Source organism: Heloderma suspectum, chromosome 1, assembly GCF_057233095.1.
Source record: "Heloderma suspectum isolate Gila_16-S chromosome 1, 16-S_ref, whole genome shotgun sequence".
In the NCBI taxonomy this organism is placed as follows: domain Eukaryota; kingdom Metazoa; phylum Chordata; class Lepidosauria; order Squamata; family Helodermatidae; genus Heloderma; species Heloderma suspectum.
The window spans coordinates 84,926,640-84,945,710 of NC_139458.1; the positions used below are offsets into that span (position 1 = coordinate 84,926,640).

Consider the following 19,071-nt stretch of genomic DNA (forward strand, 5'->3'; position numbering starts at 1 on the left):
CTCCGCTCCTCGAGCGATGATTCAGAGATTAACACGCGCAACAAAAATGTCGCGAGGATATTGTCGCTGGTGGACTTGCGCCACGCCCTTGCCTGGTCTTCTGAAAGCGGCCGGTGTGAGCGGGGGCGCGGCAGGGCCCGGGGCTGGGCGGAAGCGCGAGGGCGCGGCCTCTCCTTCACGGCAGGGGAGGCTGGCGGCTCCTCTTTCGGGAGAGCCGGGAACCCTGTTGCAACGGGGCTGGCTTCAGTCACGGCCAGTCAGAACTCTAAAGGAGCCACGCACGGCGCCGAACCCGTTTTCGGGACAGGGTTCAGCACTTTGGACAGCTCCGTTAGAGGCCGGGCGGAAACGCTGGGCGGGCGCACAGCCCCGCGGGCATCGGGGCCACCAGCCTCCGCTGGCTACGGTCCAGTCCAGCCCTCGCTCGGCGGCGGCGGCCCGAGCCCTGCAGCACCGCTCGCTCCCGGCAGGGGTCGCCTCCGCAGCCCGTCCGCGCGGCGAGGGGGGGCGCGGCAATCGAGCAGCCGGCCGGGCGCGTCTCCGGGGCGGCGCCCCCCCCCCCCCCACCGCCCGGCTCTGCGCGATTGATGGCATATGGTAATGTGGAGGCGGAGCCAAGGCAGGGCTCCTTTCCCTCGACGGTAAACGCGCGGGTTGCACGGAGGCGCCGATCTCCGCGACGCGTCGATTTCTGGCGGCGGTTCCTCGAGAGACCTCAAGATGTGACGCTCTCGCTACCCCGGCCGACCGTGCGGATTGTGACTCTTTGTTCGGGTCGTCGTCCCCCTTGGACCGAGCGACTCCTTCTGTAGGCGGAACATGCGTTAAGACTGTAAGTTTAATTTGGGTGTCTTGACTCCCCCCCCCCCTTCGGTCTTACTACGTCCCAGACTGGGCTTTCTCGCTCTCTTCAGCCAGGTCTCCGTGGTCTCGCTCGTTAATGTCTGGCTCATGGGAAACTACTTTGCGGGGAGGGCGCTCCAAATGCCATCGGGGGTCCGGGATGGGCATTCCCGGAGTTTGAGAGCCGACGTTTCACGCTTCAACCCCGAGCGTGCTTGCTTCGAAGGAAGCCCAGCAGCACGCAGTGGGGCTGGCATGGGAGTAAATGACATCATGAGGACGACCGCTCCCATCATTCCTAGCTAGCATGGCCCTGCTGGCTGGGAATGATGGGTGCTGTAGTCATCTGGAGGGAGCCAGCTCGGGGGAGGTTGTTTGAACTCATCCTTCCTTCTTTCGCACCCGCCTCCATCCCAACCAGCGGCAGCACTGACTTTCTGGAGTTAGGATGGCAAACAGCAAACCCCGAGAGTAATTTGGTTGGGGGGGACGGAGAGGGAACCCACTTCCTGTTTATAGGTGTGTTAAAAAAAGAGAGGGGGGGGAGAGAGAGAGAGAGAGAGAGAGAGCGAGCGGGGCCAGCCTGGCTACCGGTTGTAAATGGAAATATTTCTTGACACTTCTTTGTTTAAAAAAAATCTTGTGGGCTGGGTAAAGAAATGCTGCAGAAATTGCTCACGAGTGCTTTTTATTTTTATTTAAAAACAAACCAACCCTGGTTCAAGTGAAGCGATAATGCTGATTTGATTTGGGGGAGTGCGGTGGGGGGAAGTGATGTACGCAGAAGGATTCCTCACAGAGGCAAAAATGGCAAGGCAGAGACTGAGCATCCCAACTGGTATCTGTGTCACTGCTGTACACTGCTTGAATTATGGAGGTGTGCGGAAGGTGTGGGGGTGGGGGGGGCAATGAAATTGACACGCCCCACCCAGGGCTTCCCTTAATTTCGGCCACATTATATCTCCCATAGTCTTTTAAAAAGCACTAACTCAGGGGGCCAGCTGGAAGAGTAAGGGGGTTGGGGGACCTGCCCTGCCTCTTTAATTTGAGCATTGCATGTGTGGAAACCTGTCACTGAATACATATATTTCATGGCTCTGTTTTTTGCAGTGTGCAGATGCTTTATGCAGCACCTAAGGGGCATCATAACTGTTCAAAGACCTGAGGAAAACGCTTGGAAGGGGGCAGGGGTGGGGATGCCTTTGTCTGTTTCCTCTTTGTGCTTTCACTGGACCATGGATAAGAGCAGCAACAATACTGCAGAGCGAGAACTCCAACGTGTCATGCCGCTCCCCCCCCCCCGCATCCAGTACCCTTTAAGATGAATTTTATTATCTTTAATGGTCAAGTTGCTTCTCAGTGTGGAACATTTAAGAATTCGGATCTGCTGTCTTAATTTTCTCTCCTTTGCCTGCGTGAGTAATCTCTCCAGGTTCCTCTGTTGCAGCTTTTCCCCAACCTCGTGCCTGCCAGAAGTGTGGGGATACAACTCTGCATTGTTGCCAGCCAGCGTGGCAATTGGCTGGGAGTTGTGTTCCCACACATCTGGAAGGCATGAGACCGGGGAAAGCCACTGTAGCATCTTGTGAGCTGCTTTTGAATCTTCCAGTGCAAAGTTTCTCTTAGAGCCAGGTGAGGGAGACTAAGACCTGTTTGCTCACTCCAAGGCATCCTCAGTACCAAGGAGAAGGGCAGGTGTGGTCTTGGTTGGTAGGGTAGGCTTTGTGTTGCAATTGACACACTTCCTCTAGCCTTATTTAATCTTTTTTTATGCTCCAGCCTCTGTCCGTGGATTGCTGTAGCGCTACTTATCTTTCTTTGTCTGGCGATGAATTGCACACCTGAAGAGATCAAACACCTTCAAAACTACAGTAGCCATCAGAGAAGTGTGAGAAAACTGCCGTAGTGCACAGATTTAGAGAATGAGCTGGGATGCAGTTCACATTTTACCTCTGTGATGATCTCTGTCTAGCTCAGGCACCCCATCGGCAAGGTGGTGGTGGCAGCGGCGGTGATATTGTCCTGCCTTACAGGGATGTCATGGGGCCCTCCAGATGTCATTGGACTCCCACCAGGAACTCCCATTAGCCTGTGCCAGCATGGCCAGTGGTGAGGGATGATGGGACAATGTTCAACAATATCTGGAGGGCTTCATGTTTCCCATCCCGGTTGTAAGGAATGCTGATGTTGTAACGCAGGTGTAGGGATGCTTTTTTTTTCTGTTGAGGGCCACATTTCAGGGGGGGAGGGTCCCAATGCTTTTTTCTGGTGGAACTCAGAACCGGAATTCAGACAGAGAGAGAGAGTTTGTCCACTATTTTAATGTTCTTTGTTACAACTTAAGCACCATCTACTCCCGAGGAAGTGTAATCCAACAATTCCCGTACCTTTTTGTCCAGAAAAAAACCACTGGGGAGATCTGCTGGGGGGCTGGATGCTGGTGGTGAGTAGAGCTGGAGCAAAATGTGGGTGGGGCCACCCCGTTTCTCTGCCACCCCTTTTCTTACTCTCTTTCTCCCTGCCCCAGCAGGCTGTTGGGGAAAGGGCAGATCATTCTTGCCAGAGGTTTGAACTGTTCACTAGCAGAAGGCTTCCCTGTACTTCTTCCATCCCTCAGTCAGTTTTGCCTCCCCCACCCAATTTTTTATCTTGCCATTCTTTTCTGGGCTCCTCCTACCTGCATGAAAGGCTGAGGGCCACATTCTCTTGGGTGGCAGGTTTCCCTCCCCTGTTGTAAGTGAACACTCTTCGCATATTTAAGGTGTTAGAAATACTACTAATATTATCAGTATGCAACGTACAGAACTAGGAACATAGGAAGCTGCCTTATACTGAGCCACACCCTTGGCCCATCTAGCCCAGTACTGTTGACACTGACTGGCAGCAGCTCTCCAGAGTTTCAGGCAGGAGTTTTTCCAGCCCTACCCAGAGATGCTGGGGATTGGATTGTCGGCTTGCATGCAGATTATTGCAAAAAACAGGGAATTTTCACACATAGCACTTTTAATGCTATGTGTTTACAGTCTTATTGCTAGGTACTGTAGGACTTTTTTCTGTCTAAACATGCATAGGATTATGCTCTAATTCTGAATTATTCCTGGTGGAATAAAAAGTCTTCCCTAAGAAATCCAGCAGGAGGTGTAGCACATTCCATAACTGGGACAACCACAGAAGATGTCTTGGTCCAGGAATGACAGTGTCTTGAACAACAGCTAGGTTTTTCCACGTCTATTGTACATGAAAAAGTTACTTTCTAGCCAAATTATACTTTATTATAAAATGCCTCTTCCCATTTCTGTCCTATGTTAGTGACACTCATTAAGTACACAGTAGTGAAAGTGACGCTTAAAGATAACTTCTGGGTGCTTCCACACACAGAGGCCTCCTAGTTCTACCAGGCAAAAGGCATTGGACCGCTCTTCCATCTTTCCCTTCTTAACAGATGGGGGGGGGGGGCGGTAAGAAAAAAGACAGAAGAAATGGTGGGAAAACATGGGAGGGTTACAAATGGAAGGCAGCATCTGGACTCCCCATGAAGTTCCATGTTTCGGGCTGGATGACTGCACAATAGAAGCCTTGTCTGGAAGCATCCTTAGAGTGAAGAAGCCCACAGAATGCATAGCAAGAGACTGACATTCTCTTGGGCAGGTACAAACTATCTCTTCACAATGAGCTGAGCAGGCCATGCAACGGTAGAAAGGTTGAAGCTGACGCTCTGCTATAGCATTGCCAAATAGAAGATCATAACCCTGTGGGAAAGTTCTGTCCCTTGTTAGTTTTATGTATTATGATAAACTTCTGAGGCTTGTCTTGCAGAGGCTCTCTCTGCTTACTTGTGAGTAGAACTGCTGCACCTGCTTATGTCTGAGTAGACATGCAGAGGGTTGGTATCTGGGATGCCATGTAAAAGTGCTGCTGAGTGATTCATGCCTGCTTGCTACCGAGTGGACATGCAGAGGCTTGTCCTGCTCATTTCTGAGTAAGCTTGGAAAAGGAAAGAATTACATTTTGGCCCCACCTGCAAATGGAATGTGGCCCCCAGATATTAAATTTAGCCCTTGGGGAGAGCCAGCATGGTGTAGCAGCTAGAGTGTTGGACTGGGAGTCAGGAGATCCAGATCCTAGTCCCCACTCAGCCATGGAAGCTCACTGGGTGACTTTGGGCCAGTCACAGACTCTCAGCCCAACCCACCTCTCAGGGTTGTTTTGAGGATAAAATGGAGGAGGAGGAGGATTATGTACGCCACCTTGAGTTCCTTGGAGGAAAAAAGGCGGGATATACATGTAATAAATAAAGAAATCAAAATCAAATAAATAAAAAAGGTTCCCCTAGCACAGTCTTATACTGTACAGCACCCTCTTTCTTGTTAGGCGCCCGATGCATATTATTTATTACTTTAAGCAGGAGGAAGAGTAAAATGGCTAGTAGTAAACATGTTGAGGTACAGTGCATCCTCTCCATTTTTAAAAGTGATGAGGAGAAATGTTGCCTGCCTGCTTCTAGAAGCTGTTAGGAATAGGGAAGTATGGACTATGTGAAATCTGCCCCATCTGTTTTGAGCATTGTCAGGTGCCTTTTGTTCTGTTGTCTCTTCACAGACAGATTCAGGGGGTTTTTTGTTATGTGGAAAAATACGCAAATAATTCCATAAGAGGGTTTGCAACAATTTACATAATTTAACTTAGTACGTAACATTTAGCGTATTGTCCCCTATTCTGTTCACCTTTCCCCATGTATATTTACCAGTCTCAGCAGAACTTATGTATTTTCCTACAAATAAATATGCATACATTTTGGGAAAGCAAAGAAAAATAAAAATCCGAAAGTCCATAGACTCTGGCAGGCTGAGGAAGTTGGTCCGAAGTGGATTCTGCAGGCAGATTCTTAGAAATCCAAGCTCATTTTTTTTATTATTATTATTATTAAATTTATTAATTGCCCATCTGGCTGGTCATCCAGCCACTCTGGGCGATGTACAACATACAATAAAAACAGTTTAAAACAATAAAATTCTACAATAAAAACATTTTCTAAAATACCCTAACCCACCCCAAATGCCTGCCTGAACAACAGCGTTTTTAATGCATGACGGAAGCTCATTAAAGAGGGGGCATGACGGAGTTCCCTAGGGAGGGAGTTCCACAGAGTGGGGGCCACCACAGAAAAGGCCCTCTCCCTCGTCCCCACCAGTCTAGCTGTCCTGGCTGATGGGACAGAGAGAAGGCCATCCGAGGCTGATCTTGTTAAGCGGCCTGTCTGGTGCTGCTGGAGGCGCTCCTTAAGATAGGCTGGGCCGGAACCATATAGGGTTTTAAAGGTCAAAACCAACACCTTGAATTTGGCCCAGAAAACAACTGGTAACCAGTGCAACTCCTTCAGCACTGGAGTGATGTGATCTCGCCGGCGGCTGCCTTTAATCGGGCGAGCCACCGCGTTCTGTACCAGCTGCAGTTTCTGAACCGTCTTCAAGGGTAACCCCACGTAGAGCACATTACAGTAGTCTAAACGAGAGGAGACCAGGGCATGTACTACCGATGGGAGCAGATGGTCAGGAAGGAAGGGGCGCAGCCGCCATATCAGATGGAGTTGATACAGCGCTGTCCGGCTCACAGCTGACACCTGAGCCTCCATGGACAGCTGGGAGTCCAAAATGACCCCCAGGCTGTGGACCTGGTCTTTCAAGGGTAGCTGTACCCCATTCAACACCAGGTCCACATCCCCAACCTCCTCTTGTCTCCCACCAAAAGTACCTCGGTCTTGTCAGGGTTCAGCTTCAGCCTATTCCTCTCCATCCAGCCACTCACCATCTCCAGACATTTGGACAGGGATTCTACAGCCAACCTTGGTGAAGATTTAAACGAGAGGTAGAGCTGCGTGTCATCCGCATATTGATGACACTGCACCCCAAACGTCCTGATGATAGCCCCCAGCGGCTTCACATAGATGTTAAATAGCATCGGGGAGAGGATGGAACCCTGTGGCACCCCACAAGTAAGCGGCCACGGGTCCGAAACCTCCTCTCCCAGTGCTACCCTCTGGTACCTGCCGGAGAGGAAGGACCGGAACCACCGCAATACGGTGTCCCCAATGCCCAACCCCTCCAGGCGGTCCAGTAGGATACCATGGTCAATGGTATCGAAAGCTACTGAGAGGTCGAGGAGAACAAGGAAGGAGCATTCACCCCTATCCAGAGCCCTCCTCATATCATCTACCAAGGCGACCAAGGCCGTTTCTGTCCCATGCCCAGGCCTGAAGCCCAACTGAAATGGGTCTAGATAATCAGTTTCTTCCAAGTGTGCCTTCAACTACACCGCCACCACCCGCTCAATCACCTTGCCCCAAAATGGCGGATTTGAGACTGGGCGAAAGTTGTTCAAAACTTGAGGATCCAAGGAGGGCTTCATTAAGAGCGGTCTTATCACTACCTCCTTGAGGGCTGATGGCATCACTCCCTCCTCAAGGGAGGCGTTCACCACTGCCTTGATCCCCTCACCCAGTCTCTCTCTGCAGCTCATAATGAGCCAAGATGGGCAAGGATAAAGTAAGCAGGTGGTCGGCCGTACCGATGAAAGCACCTTGTCCACTTCATCAGGAGGAAGAAGCTGGAACCGATCCCACAAAACCGGTTTGCCACAGGCCGCCTCTTGCTCACTAACTGTATCCACAGCGTGCAGAGTAACACACCTAATCTGATCAATTTTATCTGCAAAGTGCCTTGCCAAGGACTCACAGGAGGCCTTAGAATGCTCCAGTGGTTCCGGAGCCACAGGACCGACCAGGCTCCGGACCACTTGGAACAGCCTCCTGGGACAGCACTCTGCAGACGCGATGGAGGCAGCATAGTATTCCTTTTTTGCTGCCTTCACCGCCACGTGATAGGCTGAAGATACAGCTCTAGCCCGTGTCTGATCGTCTTTGGAGCGAGACTTCCGCCACTGGCGCTCTAGCCGTCTCACCTCCTGTTTCAGAGCTCGTAACCGCGGATAGAACCATGGTGCAGTCCGAGCCCTGTTCAGGGGGAGAGGGCGTTTCGGAGCCACCTGATCTAATGCCCCAGTGATTGCGGCATTCCAGCCACCCACCAGGGTCTCGACTGAGTGGCCGTTGGCATGCCCCAGAGAATCCCCAAGCGCATTCAGGAATCCATTTGGATCCATAAGACGCCTGGGCGGACCATTTTAATGGGTCCTCCACCCCTGCGGAGGGGTTGTGGAACCGAGAAGTCCAACGTCACCAGATAGTGATCTGACCATGACAAGGGGGTGGTGGATATACCCCCGACTTCCAGATCACTCCCCACTTCTCCAGAAACAAACACAAGGTCTAGTGCATGACCAGCTACATGGGTGGGCCCAGTTAGAATATGGTGCAGCTCCCAGGAGGCCATGGTCTCCATGAAGTCCCAAGGTGCTCCTGTGAGGATGGCCTCTGAATGTACATTGAAGTCCCCCAACACCAATAAGTTAGGGAACTGCACACGCACATCAGAGACCACCTCAAGCACCTCGGCCAGGGAGTCAGTCATGCAGCGGGGTGGACGGTACACGAGCAGAATCCACAGACTGCCCTTTGGGCCCAACCTCCAGTACATGCACTCAGCAACCTTGGTCTCCCGTAGAGGGGGTCTGGTGAAGACCAAGGACTCTCGGTAGATAACAGCCACTCCCCCTCCCCGATCCCCAGCCCTCGGCTGCTGTGCATACGAAAATCCAGCTGGACACATGGCTGCAAGGGTTGGAGCAGCAGCCTCGGCCAGCCAGGTCTCCGTAATACATGCCAGGTCTGCACCCTCATCCAGGATCATGTCATGGATGAGGGAGGTTTTCTGGGTAACAGACCTGGCATTGCAGAGCAGCAAACGAAGGCCAGAAGATGGGGTCATGCCTCCCCCAGCCATTCTTTGGCTCTGGACAGGCCTGGAGCAGGGGACAGATACTGTCCCCTGCTCTGGACAGGCCCTGATACTCTGGACAGGCCCGGAGCAGGGGACAGATTTTAGTCTGTCTCAAATTTCTCCAGCATCCCTAGTTAGGACTAGCATTGTACTACAGTTTCTTGATAAAGAATGGACCATTCTTCATATAGGAAGCACATACAGGATCAAGACTTAGGTTTTCTCAGGCCTACTATGACAAATTCTTTTCATATATATCTTAGAATCATAGAATAGTAGGGTTTGAAGGAGCCTACAAGGCCGTCGAGTCCAACCCTTGGCTCAGTGCAGGAAATCTTGTCATGCCAATGAACTTTCACTGTGTGAGGAGGAAAGCTGACAGACTGTCAACACTTCTGATCCCTAATTCTGGGTCTTTCCATTGCACTGCTGCCATTTTAAAGCCAAAGCAAAACATGCCAGTTTGCTGGGGCATTGATCCAGTGAACAAGGGAATTTGTTCGTAATTAGCAGTATTGTAAGATCGGTCCTGATTATTAATGAACTTGCATTTAATTTGATGTGATGCCTCACACAGTAAACACTGAGCCTGTTTAAAAGAAGCTATATATAATGTAAAATATTATATCAAGTAGTCAATTAAAGAGAGTGGAATAGCTTTCTTTTTTATGAGCTTGTATGGTCCTACTAGCGCTTGATTGTTGGATTGGCTCAGGAATTGTTTTCAGCTAGTGTCATGGACCTGACAGAAGGAGAGAAAAGAGATTTGGGGCAGAAGAGTGACAGTTGATTGATGAAGCTAGGCAAAGAAGGGAGAGTACTATGGAACAACTAGGAAAATGATAAAGACAGAGCAGCATGCACGAAAACTAGTTCTTGGGATAAAATTGCATGTGGACTGCTGTAGAAAACAGCAGCCCCATGTCAAGTTCTCTCCAACCCTCAACCCTGCTAGGATCCCATGTCACAATGTCATTTGTCATACTTGTGTATGTCAGCGATAGCTAATTTTGTGTGTGTAGGGAGAAATGCAAAACATGATGACACAAGGTAAATGTTCCTACGTTTTACTGTGTAGCTCCACCCTTAGGGCCAAACTAGATGTTCTCCTAATCACATGTAGTGGAGTTATGCATGATTCCCCCCTACTTGCCTGCAAGCACACATGGCCCTGATTTGGATTAGGACCATGGTGCTTTGAGAAAGGAGGATTCAAGATTCTCTCCCAACCCCTGCCTTTTCATCCTGAAATTCCACCTGCCCCTGTGGTGTGGGGTTAAAGAAAGAGAATTGGAATCCATTGTGGGGTGAATTTCAGGATGAGAATGGGTGGAGGGAGCTTAAACCCTCCTCTCCTGAAGCATCATGGTCCTGATCTGAATTTGGGCCATGTGTGCATGCAGAAGAGTAGGGAGAAAAATCACAGCTTCACTATGTGTGATTAGCGGGTGTCTACATGGTACTTTTACTCGGGTTCTACTGTGCCCCCAAGTTATTTGGGTCAGATGACACATGCCCTTCTCTGTGTGCTGTTCCTAGCTGTAAAATCCAGTATTTTTGAAACTGCTTATCTGACAGATTTTCCAATTGTGGCAGCTTCAGCGCACTTTAGGTGTGTGACATGAACCACCGTCAGTGTCAAGATTCCCTTAGCCCCCACTTCACTTCAGTGCCCAAACATACACAGATGAGAGGCTTCAGTCTACTGCTTTTAATCCATTGCTTCACAGGGCCATACAGATGCAAATTCTGATAGAAACTCTTCGTCTACAATGAATGCTTCAGGGGATCCAAACGGAGAGACTTGCCCGCCATTTGAAGAGGGAGGCAGTCTCACTAGCCTAACTTAAGGTGGGGAGGTCCCTCTCTTCTCGTGAGGCCTCTGAGCGCAGCTTCTCACGCAAGGCCAATCGGGTAGACCGTCTTGAGTTCTGCCCCGCCTTCTCTCTCTTTGCTCTGCGCCTGCGCCTGGCATCTCCTGTCAACCTCCTGTTTGCTGACTCTCATGGGGGGGCGGGGTGAGGAGGGACCCTCAAGCTCAGCCATCTGTACGTTTGTAACCTGAGAAGTGGGCCTACTCATATCTGGACTAGCCTGGGAAAACACCTCTCCCATGTCTGATGGTTCTCCTTCAGAATCTGAACTGCTACCCCACTCCCTGCGCTCAGAAACACCCCAGACAGTCCTGTAGGTTGCTGGGAGCAGCACTGATTGGCGGAAGGGAAAGCTGTGGGGGAGGGGCATGGGGAGAGCAGAGGGCTAAACATGTCTGCCCAGAAGTAACTTCAGTTGCACTTTGCCGAGCACAGTGGAGGGGTTCGGAGAATTCCTCTGCCTGTTGTATTAAATGTTCACTGACCTTGGGAGGGCAGGGAGCAGCCAGCCCTGTTCCTTTGAAACTGCGCTGTTGCGCTGGAGAAACATGCTTCCTTGGGAGTAATGCTCTCCAACTGTAGTGCACTGACCCGAGCAGGGGTGGGAGGAGCAGCGGAGAGCAAGCCTCATGCCTGTCGTTTTAAAACTGTGCTGGAAGTGGGAAGGTCTGCCCTTATGGAGATGTGCAGGTATGCAGAGCTTTATTGATTTTAAGAACTGATGGCCTCCAAATGACCCCTAATCCCACTGAGAAGGGCTTGACGCAGAGGAGAGCTGTCTGCTACACTTGCTTACTTGGAAGGAACTTGTCCTCCATTGAACCTCACTGAGTGCGGGGTGCGGGGAGTGGGGAGAGGTGTGGGGAGCAAGCCTCCGCTCGTTCGCTGCCCCACACTTACATAGGTGAGGATGTTCAGCTCTGCTTGTGGGACTTCACCCACCCAGCCCCAAACTAATATGGTTTCAGGTGCCATTTGCCCCATTCAAGCAGATTTGTTTTAATGTGTACACCGCATTACTGGTTACTGTTTGTCACAGAAGGAGCTAACCCGATTTCATGGAAATCCGTATTTAAATGCAATCACCTCAAAAACCATCTCTGTGTAGGTTTGGCCTAGGAGAACGTTTAGTTTGGCCCTCAGTTACGTTAAACAAGCTTATTATGGGTTTGAGATAGGCTGCATGAAGATGATGATGTAGAAAAAAAGGCAATTAAGTGAAAAAGAATAGATAAGTTGGGATGTTTACTAGAAAAGCAGAATGGATGTTTTTTGGAGAAGTTCTACGGAAAGTAGCAGAATGCAGCATCAGCCTAGAGAAGAAGGACTAAGGGCCAAATAACATGTTTCTTTAAAAGCAGCTAGCTTTTCTTTTTACCCACAAGCAAGTGCAGGGCGCTTGATCCAGATTGGATCATGGTGGGTAAGGGGGCTTCAACCTTTTGCTTTCCCTCACTGTGGTCCAAGTCCAGATTGCACTCCCCCGCCCCCGATTCCTGTAATTTACAGTACTAAAAATTTATTTATTTATTTATTTATTTCATTTGTATCCCGCCTTTTTCCTCTTGCAAGGAACCCAAGGCGGCTTACATTTGTATCCTCCGCCTCTCCATTTTATCCTCACAACAACCCTGTGAGGTAGGTTGGGCTGAGAGTCTGTGATGGGCCCAAAGTCACCCAGTGAGCTTCCATGGCTGAGTGGGGATTAGAACCCGGATCTCCCGGCTCCCAGTCTGACACTCTTGCCACTTCACCATGCTGGCTGTAAAAATGTATCTATTTCAATAAATGGAACACATTTTTGCAGTGTAATTTGCTGGTCTGGGACACCCCCGCCCCGGGTTTGGATTAGAACCTCAGCCAAGGTTTACAGCCCCCCTACACCCCATGCTAGGGTCCCAATCCGGGTCAGGTCCTTTAAAGTAACATGTAGTTTGAGGCCTGATGCACATGTGCAGCAGGGGGCGATAGAATCCTGAGGTGACAGAATGCACTGTTCAGGCTGCAGCGGAGAGCATACTCTTGCATGAACTCCTCTCCTCTGTGGGAAAACTTCCTTCAAGTAAAAAAGTTAGCTCAAAGGGAAGTGTAGGTGGAACAAGACTTTCTCTGCCATATGCTGGCTGTTTAAAATACACACACATGCACACTCGCCTTGCAAGGGGTTCTTAATATGGGGCTAGCCTAAGACGTTTTGTTGACTGAGGGCCTCTTGCCTCTTCCTAGGGATGTTGGAGAATTCCACCACAGACTCCAGTGAGACCGGATTCTTTAGAATCTGGCCCCCCGGAGTCCGTGGCAGAACAGACTACCTCCCCCGCCACCCCCTGAAAAGGTAAAAGGTAAAGGTGGCCCCAGCCAGTCGTGTCCGACTCTAGGGTGCGGTGCTCATCCCCGTTTCTAAGCTGAAGAGCCAGCGCTGTCCAAAGACGCTTCCGTGGTCATGTGGCCGGCATGACTGAACACCGAGGTGCACGGAACGCTGTTACCTTTCCCGCCGAGGCGGTACCTATTTATCTACTTGCAATTTCTTGCTTTCGAACTGCTAGGTTGGCAGAAGCTGGGACTGAAGACGGGAGCTCACTCCGTCACGCGGCACTCAGGTCTCAAACTGCTGACCTGCCAACCTTCCAATCTGCAGTTCAGCGTCTTAACCACTAAGCCACCCCCTGAAATCCCCCCCGAAATCCCCCCGCGGAGCAGAGCCAGCCGGGGAGGATTCCAGGGGGGAAGGATGGATCGCCTCCCGCGGACCCCAGCAGACGGAGGTAAGTGGGGTTTCATACACCCCTACCTCTTCCACATACAGAAGCCAACCAGGCTGATAGTTGAACTTTATTTCAGTGCTGGCCATGGCTCAACATCCTTCATCCTTGTTGTTCAGTCATGTCCAACTCTTCGTGACCCCATGGACCATAGCACGCCAGGCCTTCCTGTCCTCTGCTCTCTCCCGGAGCGTGCTCAAGTTCATATTCATTGCATCGGTGATGCTATCTAGCCATCTCATCCTCTGCCGTCCCCTTCTCCTTTTGCCTTCAGTCTTTCCCAGCATCAGGGTCTTTTCCAGGGAGTTTTTTCTTCACATTAGGTGGCCAAAATATTTGAGCTTCAGCTTCAGTATCTGTCCTTCCAAAGAGCACTTAGGGTTGATTTCCTTTAGGATTGAATGATTTGACCTCCTTGCAGTCCAGGGGGCTCATAAGAGTCTTCTCCAGCACCACAGTTCGAAAGCATCAATTCTTTGGCGCTCAGCCTTCCTTATAGTCCAACTCTCACAGCCATACATTACTACTGGGAAAACCATAGCTTTGATTATACGGACCTTTGTCGGCAAGGTGATGTCTCTGCTTCCTACTATGCTGTCTAGGTTTGCCATAGCTTTCCTCCCAAGGAGCAAGCGTCTTTTAATTTCATGGCTACAGTCACCGTCTGCGGTGATCTTGGAGTCCAAGAAAATAAAATCTGTCACTGCTTCCATTTCTAGAAAAGTGATGGGGCCAGATGCCATGATCTTAGTTTTTTTAATGTTGAATTTCAAACCAGCTTTTGCACTCTCCACTTTCACCCATAGCAAGAGGCTCTTTAGATCCTCTTTGCTTTCTGCCCTTAGGGTGGTATCGTCCGTGTATCTGAGGTTGTTGATAATTCTCCCGGCAATCTTAATTCCGACCTGTGATTCATCCAACCTGGCGTTTGTCATTATGTACTCTGCATATAAGTTAAGTAAGCAGGGCGACAATATCCAGCCTTGTCGTACTCCTTTCCCAATTTTGAACCAATTGGTTGTTCCATGTCTGGTTCTTCCTGTTGCTTCTTGACCCTCGTACAGGTTTCTCAGGAGACAGGTAAGGTGGTCTGGTACTCCCATCTCTTTAAGAATTTGCCACAGTTTGTTGTGATCCACACAATCAATGGCTTTAGCATAGTCAATGAAGCAGAAATAGATGTTTTTCTGGAATTCTCTTGCTTTCTCCATGATCCGGCGAATGTTGGCGATTTGATCTCTAGTTCCTCTGCCTCTTTGGAACCCAGCTTGTACTTCTGGTAGTTCTCGGTTCACATGCTGCTGAAGCCAAGCTTGTAGGATTTTGATCATAACCTTGCTGGTGGCATGTGAAATGAGTGCAATTGTACGGTAGTTTGAACACTCTTTGGCATTGCCCTTCTTTGGAATTGGAATGTAAACTGACCTTTTCCAGTCTTGTGGTCACTGTTGAGTATTCCAAATTTGTTGGCATATTGACTGCAGCACTTTAACAGCATCATCTTTTAGCATTTTGAATAGCTCAGCTGGAATACTGTCATCTCCGCTAGCTTTGTTGTTAGTAATGCTTCCTAAGGCCCACTTGACTTCACTCTCTAGGATGTCCGGCTCAAGTTCAGTGACCGCACTGTCATGGCTATCAGGGACATTCAGATCTTTCCTGTATAGTTCTTCTGTGTATTCTTGCCACCTCTTCTTAATCTTATCTGCTTCTGTTAGGTCCCTGCCTTCTTTGTCCTTTATCATGCTCGTCTTTGCACAAAACGTTCCCTTGAGATCTCCGATTTTCTTGAAAAGATCTCTAGTCTTTCCCATTCTATTGTTTTCCTTGATTTCTTTGCATTGTTCATTTAAGAAGGCCTTCTTGTCTCTCCTTGCTATTCTCTGGAAATCTGCATTTAGTTGGGTATATCTTCCCCTTTCTCCCTTGCTTTTCACTTCCCTTCTTTCCTCAGCTACTTATAAAGCCTCATCAGAGAGCCACTTTGCTTTCTTGCATTTCTTTTTCTTTGAGATGGATTGAGTTGCTGCCTCCTGAACAATGTTACGGACCTCCATCCATAGTTCCTCAGGAACTCTGTCTATCCAGTCTAATCCATTAAATCTATTCCTCACCTCCACTTTATATTCATAAGGGATATGATTTAGGTCATACCTGAATGGTTTAGTGGTTTTCCCTACGTTCTTCAATTTAAGCCAAAATTTTGCAACAAGAAGCTCATGATCTGAGCCACAGTCAGCTCCAGGTCTTGTTTTTACTGACTGCATAGAGCTTCTCCATCTTTGACTGCAAAGGACATAATCAATCTGATTTCGATATTGACCATCTGGTGATGTCCATGTGTAGAGTCGCCTCTTGTGCTGTTGGAAAAGAGTGTTTGCTATGATCAGCATGTTCTCTTGGCAGAACTCGATTAGCTTTTGTCCTGCTTCATTTTGTACACCAAGGCCATGCTTGCCTGTTATCCTGGTGATTTCTTGACTTCCTACTTTAGCATTCCAATCCGCTATGATGAAAAGGACATCTTTTTTTGGTGTTAGTTCTAGAAGGTGTTGCAGGTCTTCATAGAACTGATCAACCTCAGCTTCTTCGGCCTCAGTGGTTGAGGCATAGACTTCAGTTACTGTGATGTTGAATGGTTTGCCTTGGATTCGTACTGAGATCATTCTATCATTTTTGATATTGTACCCCAGTACTGCTTTTCCCACCCTTTTGTTGACTATGAGTGCTACTGCATTTCTTCTAAGGGATTCTTGCCCACAGTAGTAGATATAATGGTCACCTGAATTAAATTCGCCCATGCCTGTCCATTTTAGTTTGCTGATGCCCAAGATGTCGATGTTTGATCTTGCCATCTCATGTTTGACCACCTCCAGCTTACCTTGATTCATTGACCTTACATTCCAGGTTCCTAAACAATACAGCATCGGATTTTCTTTTCACCACCAGACACATCCACAGCTGAGTGTCCTTTCGGCTTTGCCCCAGCCGCTTCACTCTTTCTGACACTACTTGGAAATTCCCTCTGCTCTTCCCTAGTAGTATATTGGACACCTTCTGACCTGAGGGGCTCATCTTCCAGCGTCATATCTTTCAGCCTTGTGATACATTCCATGGGGTTGTCTTGGCAAGAATGCTGGAGTGGGTTGCCATTTCCTTCTCCAGTGGACCACATTTTGTCAGAACTCTCCACCATGACCTGTCCATCTTGGGTGGCCCTGCATGGCATAGCTTATGGCCTCACTGAGTCATGCAAGCCCCTTCGCCATGACAAGGCAGTGATCCATGAAGGGGATCCTTCGTCCTACCTGAGGACAACAGGCTAACGTCAGGGTTTGGCGCAGGCTGAGTCTGCCCATAGCTCTGTCTTGCAGCACTTCACTGCTGGCTCTCTCTCATGGCTCTGTGGCCCAGGTTGGCTGCTTCTCTGGCGGCCTGCTTGGTCAGGGGCCTTTTCCCAAAGGCAGTGTCTGTGGCACTTTGGCAGAAGGCAATCAGCCACCCAGGAACAAGCAAGCTTCGTCAGTACTGGGCCCCCAACTCAGAAGGGGCGGGGCTCTCAGGAGGAATGACTGGTGGGGGGAGCAGCTGCTGCCTGCAGCCTCTGCCGCCTGAGGTGCCTGCCTCGATCTGCCGAATGATAGGGCCAGCCCTGAAATAGCATTCCTTGCCTGCAGCGATACAGTGACAATCTGTTCTAACACCTCTGTTTGACAAAGGGAGGAGACCAAGCCTGAAGCCCTAAAACAATGTTCCTCAATCTGATGCCCTCTGGAAATGTTGGACGACAACCCCCAGCATCCCCAACCAGCATGGGCATTGTTTGTGCTGGTTGGGGATGATGGGGATGGTAATTCAATGCATCTGGAGGGCAGCAGGTCAGAGAAGGCTGTCCTAAGGCATGGGAGAGATCACGGAGCAGTCTCCATGACTCAAAAGGAATTTTGTTCTCCCTGTGCCTGAGCACATTACCATGCCCTTCTTCAGGAACTCTTTGTTTTCATTTAGCTCATACACGTGGGACACAGAGTAATTAAGTTGCAGAGGAAAGATGTCAAGTCTACCCAGGTCTTGCCAATAAAAACAGGTGGTAATTCTGACAGTTAGGACATCCCCTGGGGAAACTTTCTGCACTTCTGTTTCAGGGCTTTAATGTAAAATTGGATGGTTGGAAAGGCTTTGTGCATAATTTCTCTCTCCCTTGTGGACTGTGTGTCTTATTTTGACTCTGTGACTTCCCAGCCCACTTCCAAAATAGCCGGCTGTGCAGACTACCGAGAGATCAGTCTGTCCTGCATACGGGCACCGTATGGCTCGAAAGAATCAGACAAACTGCGTGACCTCATTTGAGTGCCCCCTGCAAGAGCTTTGCAGACGTGCCTGTAGAAAATTGTTCTGCAGGCTGATCTATTCTAATTCTACAACATCTGGATCTTGAATACCACAATGCAAAGATTAATGCCGCTTTTTGGATTACAGTTTCACTTTAGATGTCTTTCCCAGCATGCATTGAATATAAAAGAGGAATGCTGCACAAGAACAGCCCATGAAGGAATGTTGTGGTTATTTTCCCCTCTCCCCTGCCTCTGTGAATGATCAGCAGTTATTTCCACTGAATTGTAAATAGCCAAGACCAAGTGGTTTGCCAAAGGATATGATGCAGTGTTGTACTTGGTCGTTATGTATTTTCTTATACTAAAAGCAGCTAACTATCAACTATAATGCATAAAAATATTAAATTAAGCCTATATTAAAGCAGGCTCCCCCAACCTGTTGCACCCCAGATGTGTTGGAACTACAGCTCCCCACCATCCTCAGCCAGCATACTGCTTGGGGTGATGGGAGTTGTAGCTGTAACATATCTGGGGCGCACTAGGTTGAGAAATGCTATACTAAAGCATCACAAAAAAACACATAGCATCACTACATTATAATCAACTGATATGTAGGCAATGTGATGCGCATTACACAATACTCAAAAACAAAACAAATAACCAACAGCAGCACATCCAGTTTATACATTTATAGATTTAAAAATTTCTTGTGTGTGTGTGTGTTTATTTATTTATTTATAACATTTGTATCCCACCCTATATCATTAAGATCTCAGGGCGGTGTACAGATGAAATGAATTTAAACAGTATAAAACCATAAATAATTTAAATAGCTAAAAGCATATTAAACCATTAAACAAGCTAATACCAATTTAAAAAAATCTAAAACAATAAAACAGCTAAAACAGTGTGCAACTTCAGGGAATTCAATTAGCCCTCAAAGTCTTTAGTGAAAAGCCATGTTTTAACTTAGCACTGAAATGAAATCAACGTCTGTGCCAATTGGGCCTCCAAGGGGAGGGCATTCTACTGCCGGGGTGCCACAGCAGAGAAGGCCTTCTCCCACGTCCCACCATAGTGTATTTCTTGCACTGGAGGGATGCAGAGGAGGGCCCCTCCAACAGAACTCAGTCCTCGGGCAGGCAATATATAGGGAGAGGCGCTCCCTCAAATATTGAGGTCCCAAGCTGCTTAGGGCTTTAAATGTCATCACCAGCACCTTGAATTCTGACCAGAATATCTCTCTCTCTCTCTCTCTCTCTCTCTCTCTCTCTCTCTGTATATATATATATATATATATACACACACACACACACTTTAAAATGTGAAATGTGTGTGTGTGTATGTGTGTGTGTGTGTG

General features: G+C 48.8%; 1 protein-coding gene across 1 annotated transcript in view; it reads left to right on the forward strand.

The window, feature by feature from the left end:
• The first annotated feature begins 627 nt into the window (after window positions 1-627).
• The window catches only part of TP53I11 (tumor protein p53 inducible protein 11), a 107,107-nt gene continuing 88,663 nt past the window's right edge, over window positions 628-19,071 (forward strand). The window contains exon 1 of the mRNA XM_084850880.1: window positions 628-832. The gene's annotated coding sequence lies outside the window, so the exon portion shown is untranslated. The remainder of the gene's footprint in view (window positions 833-19,071) is intronic.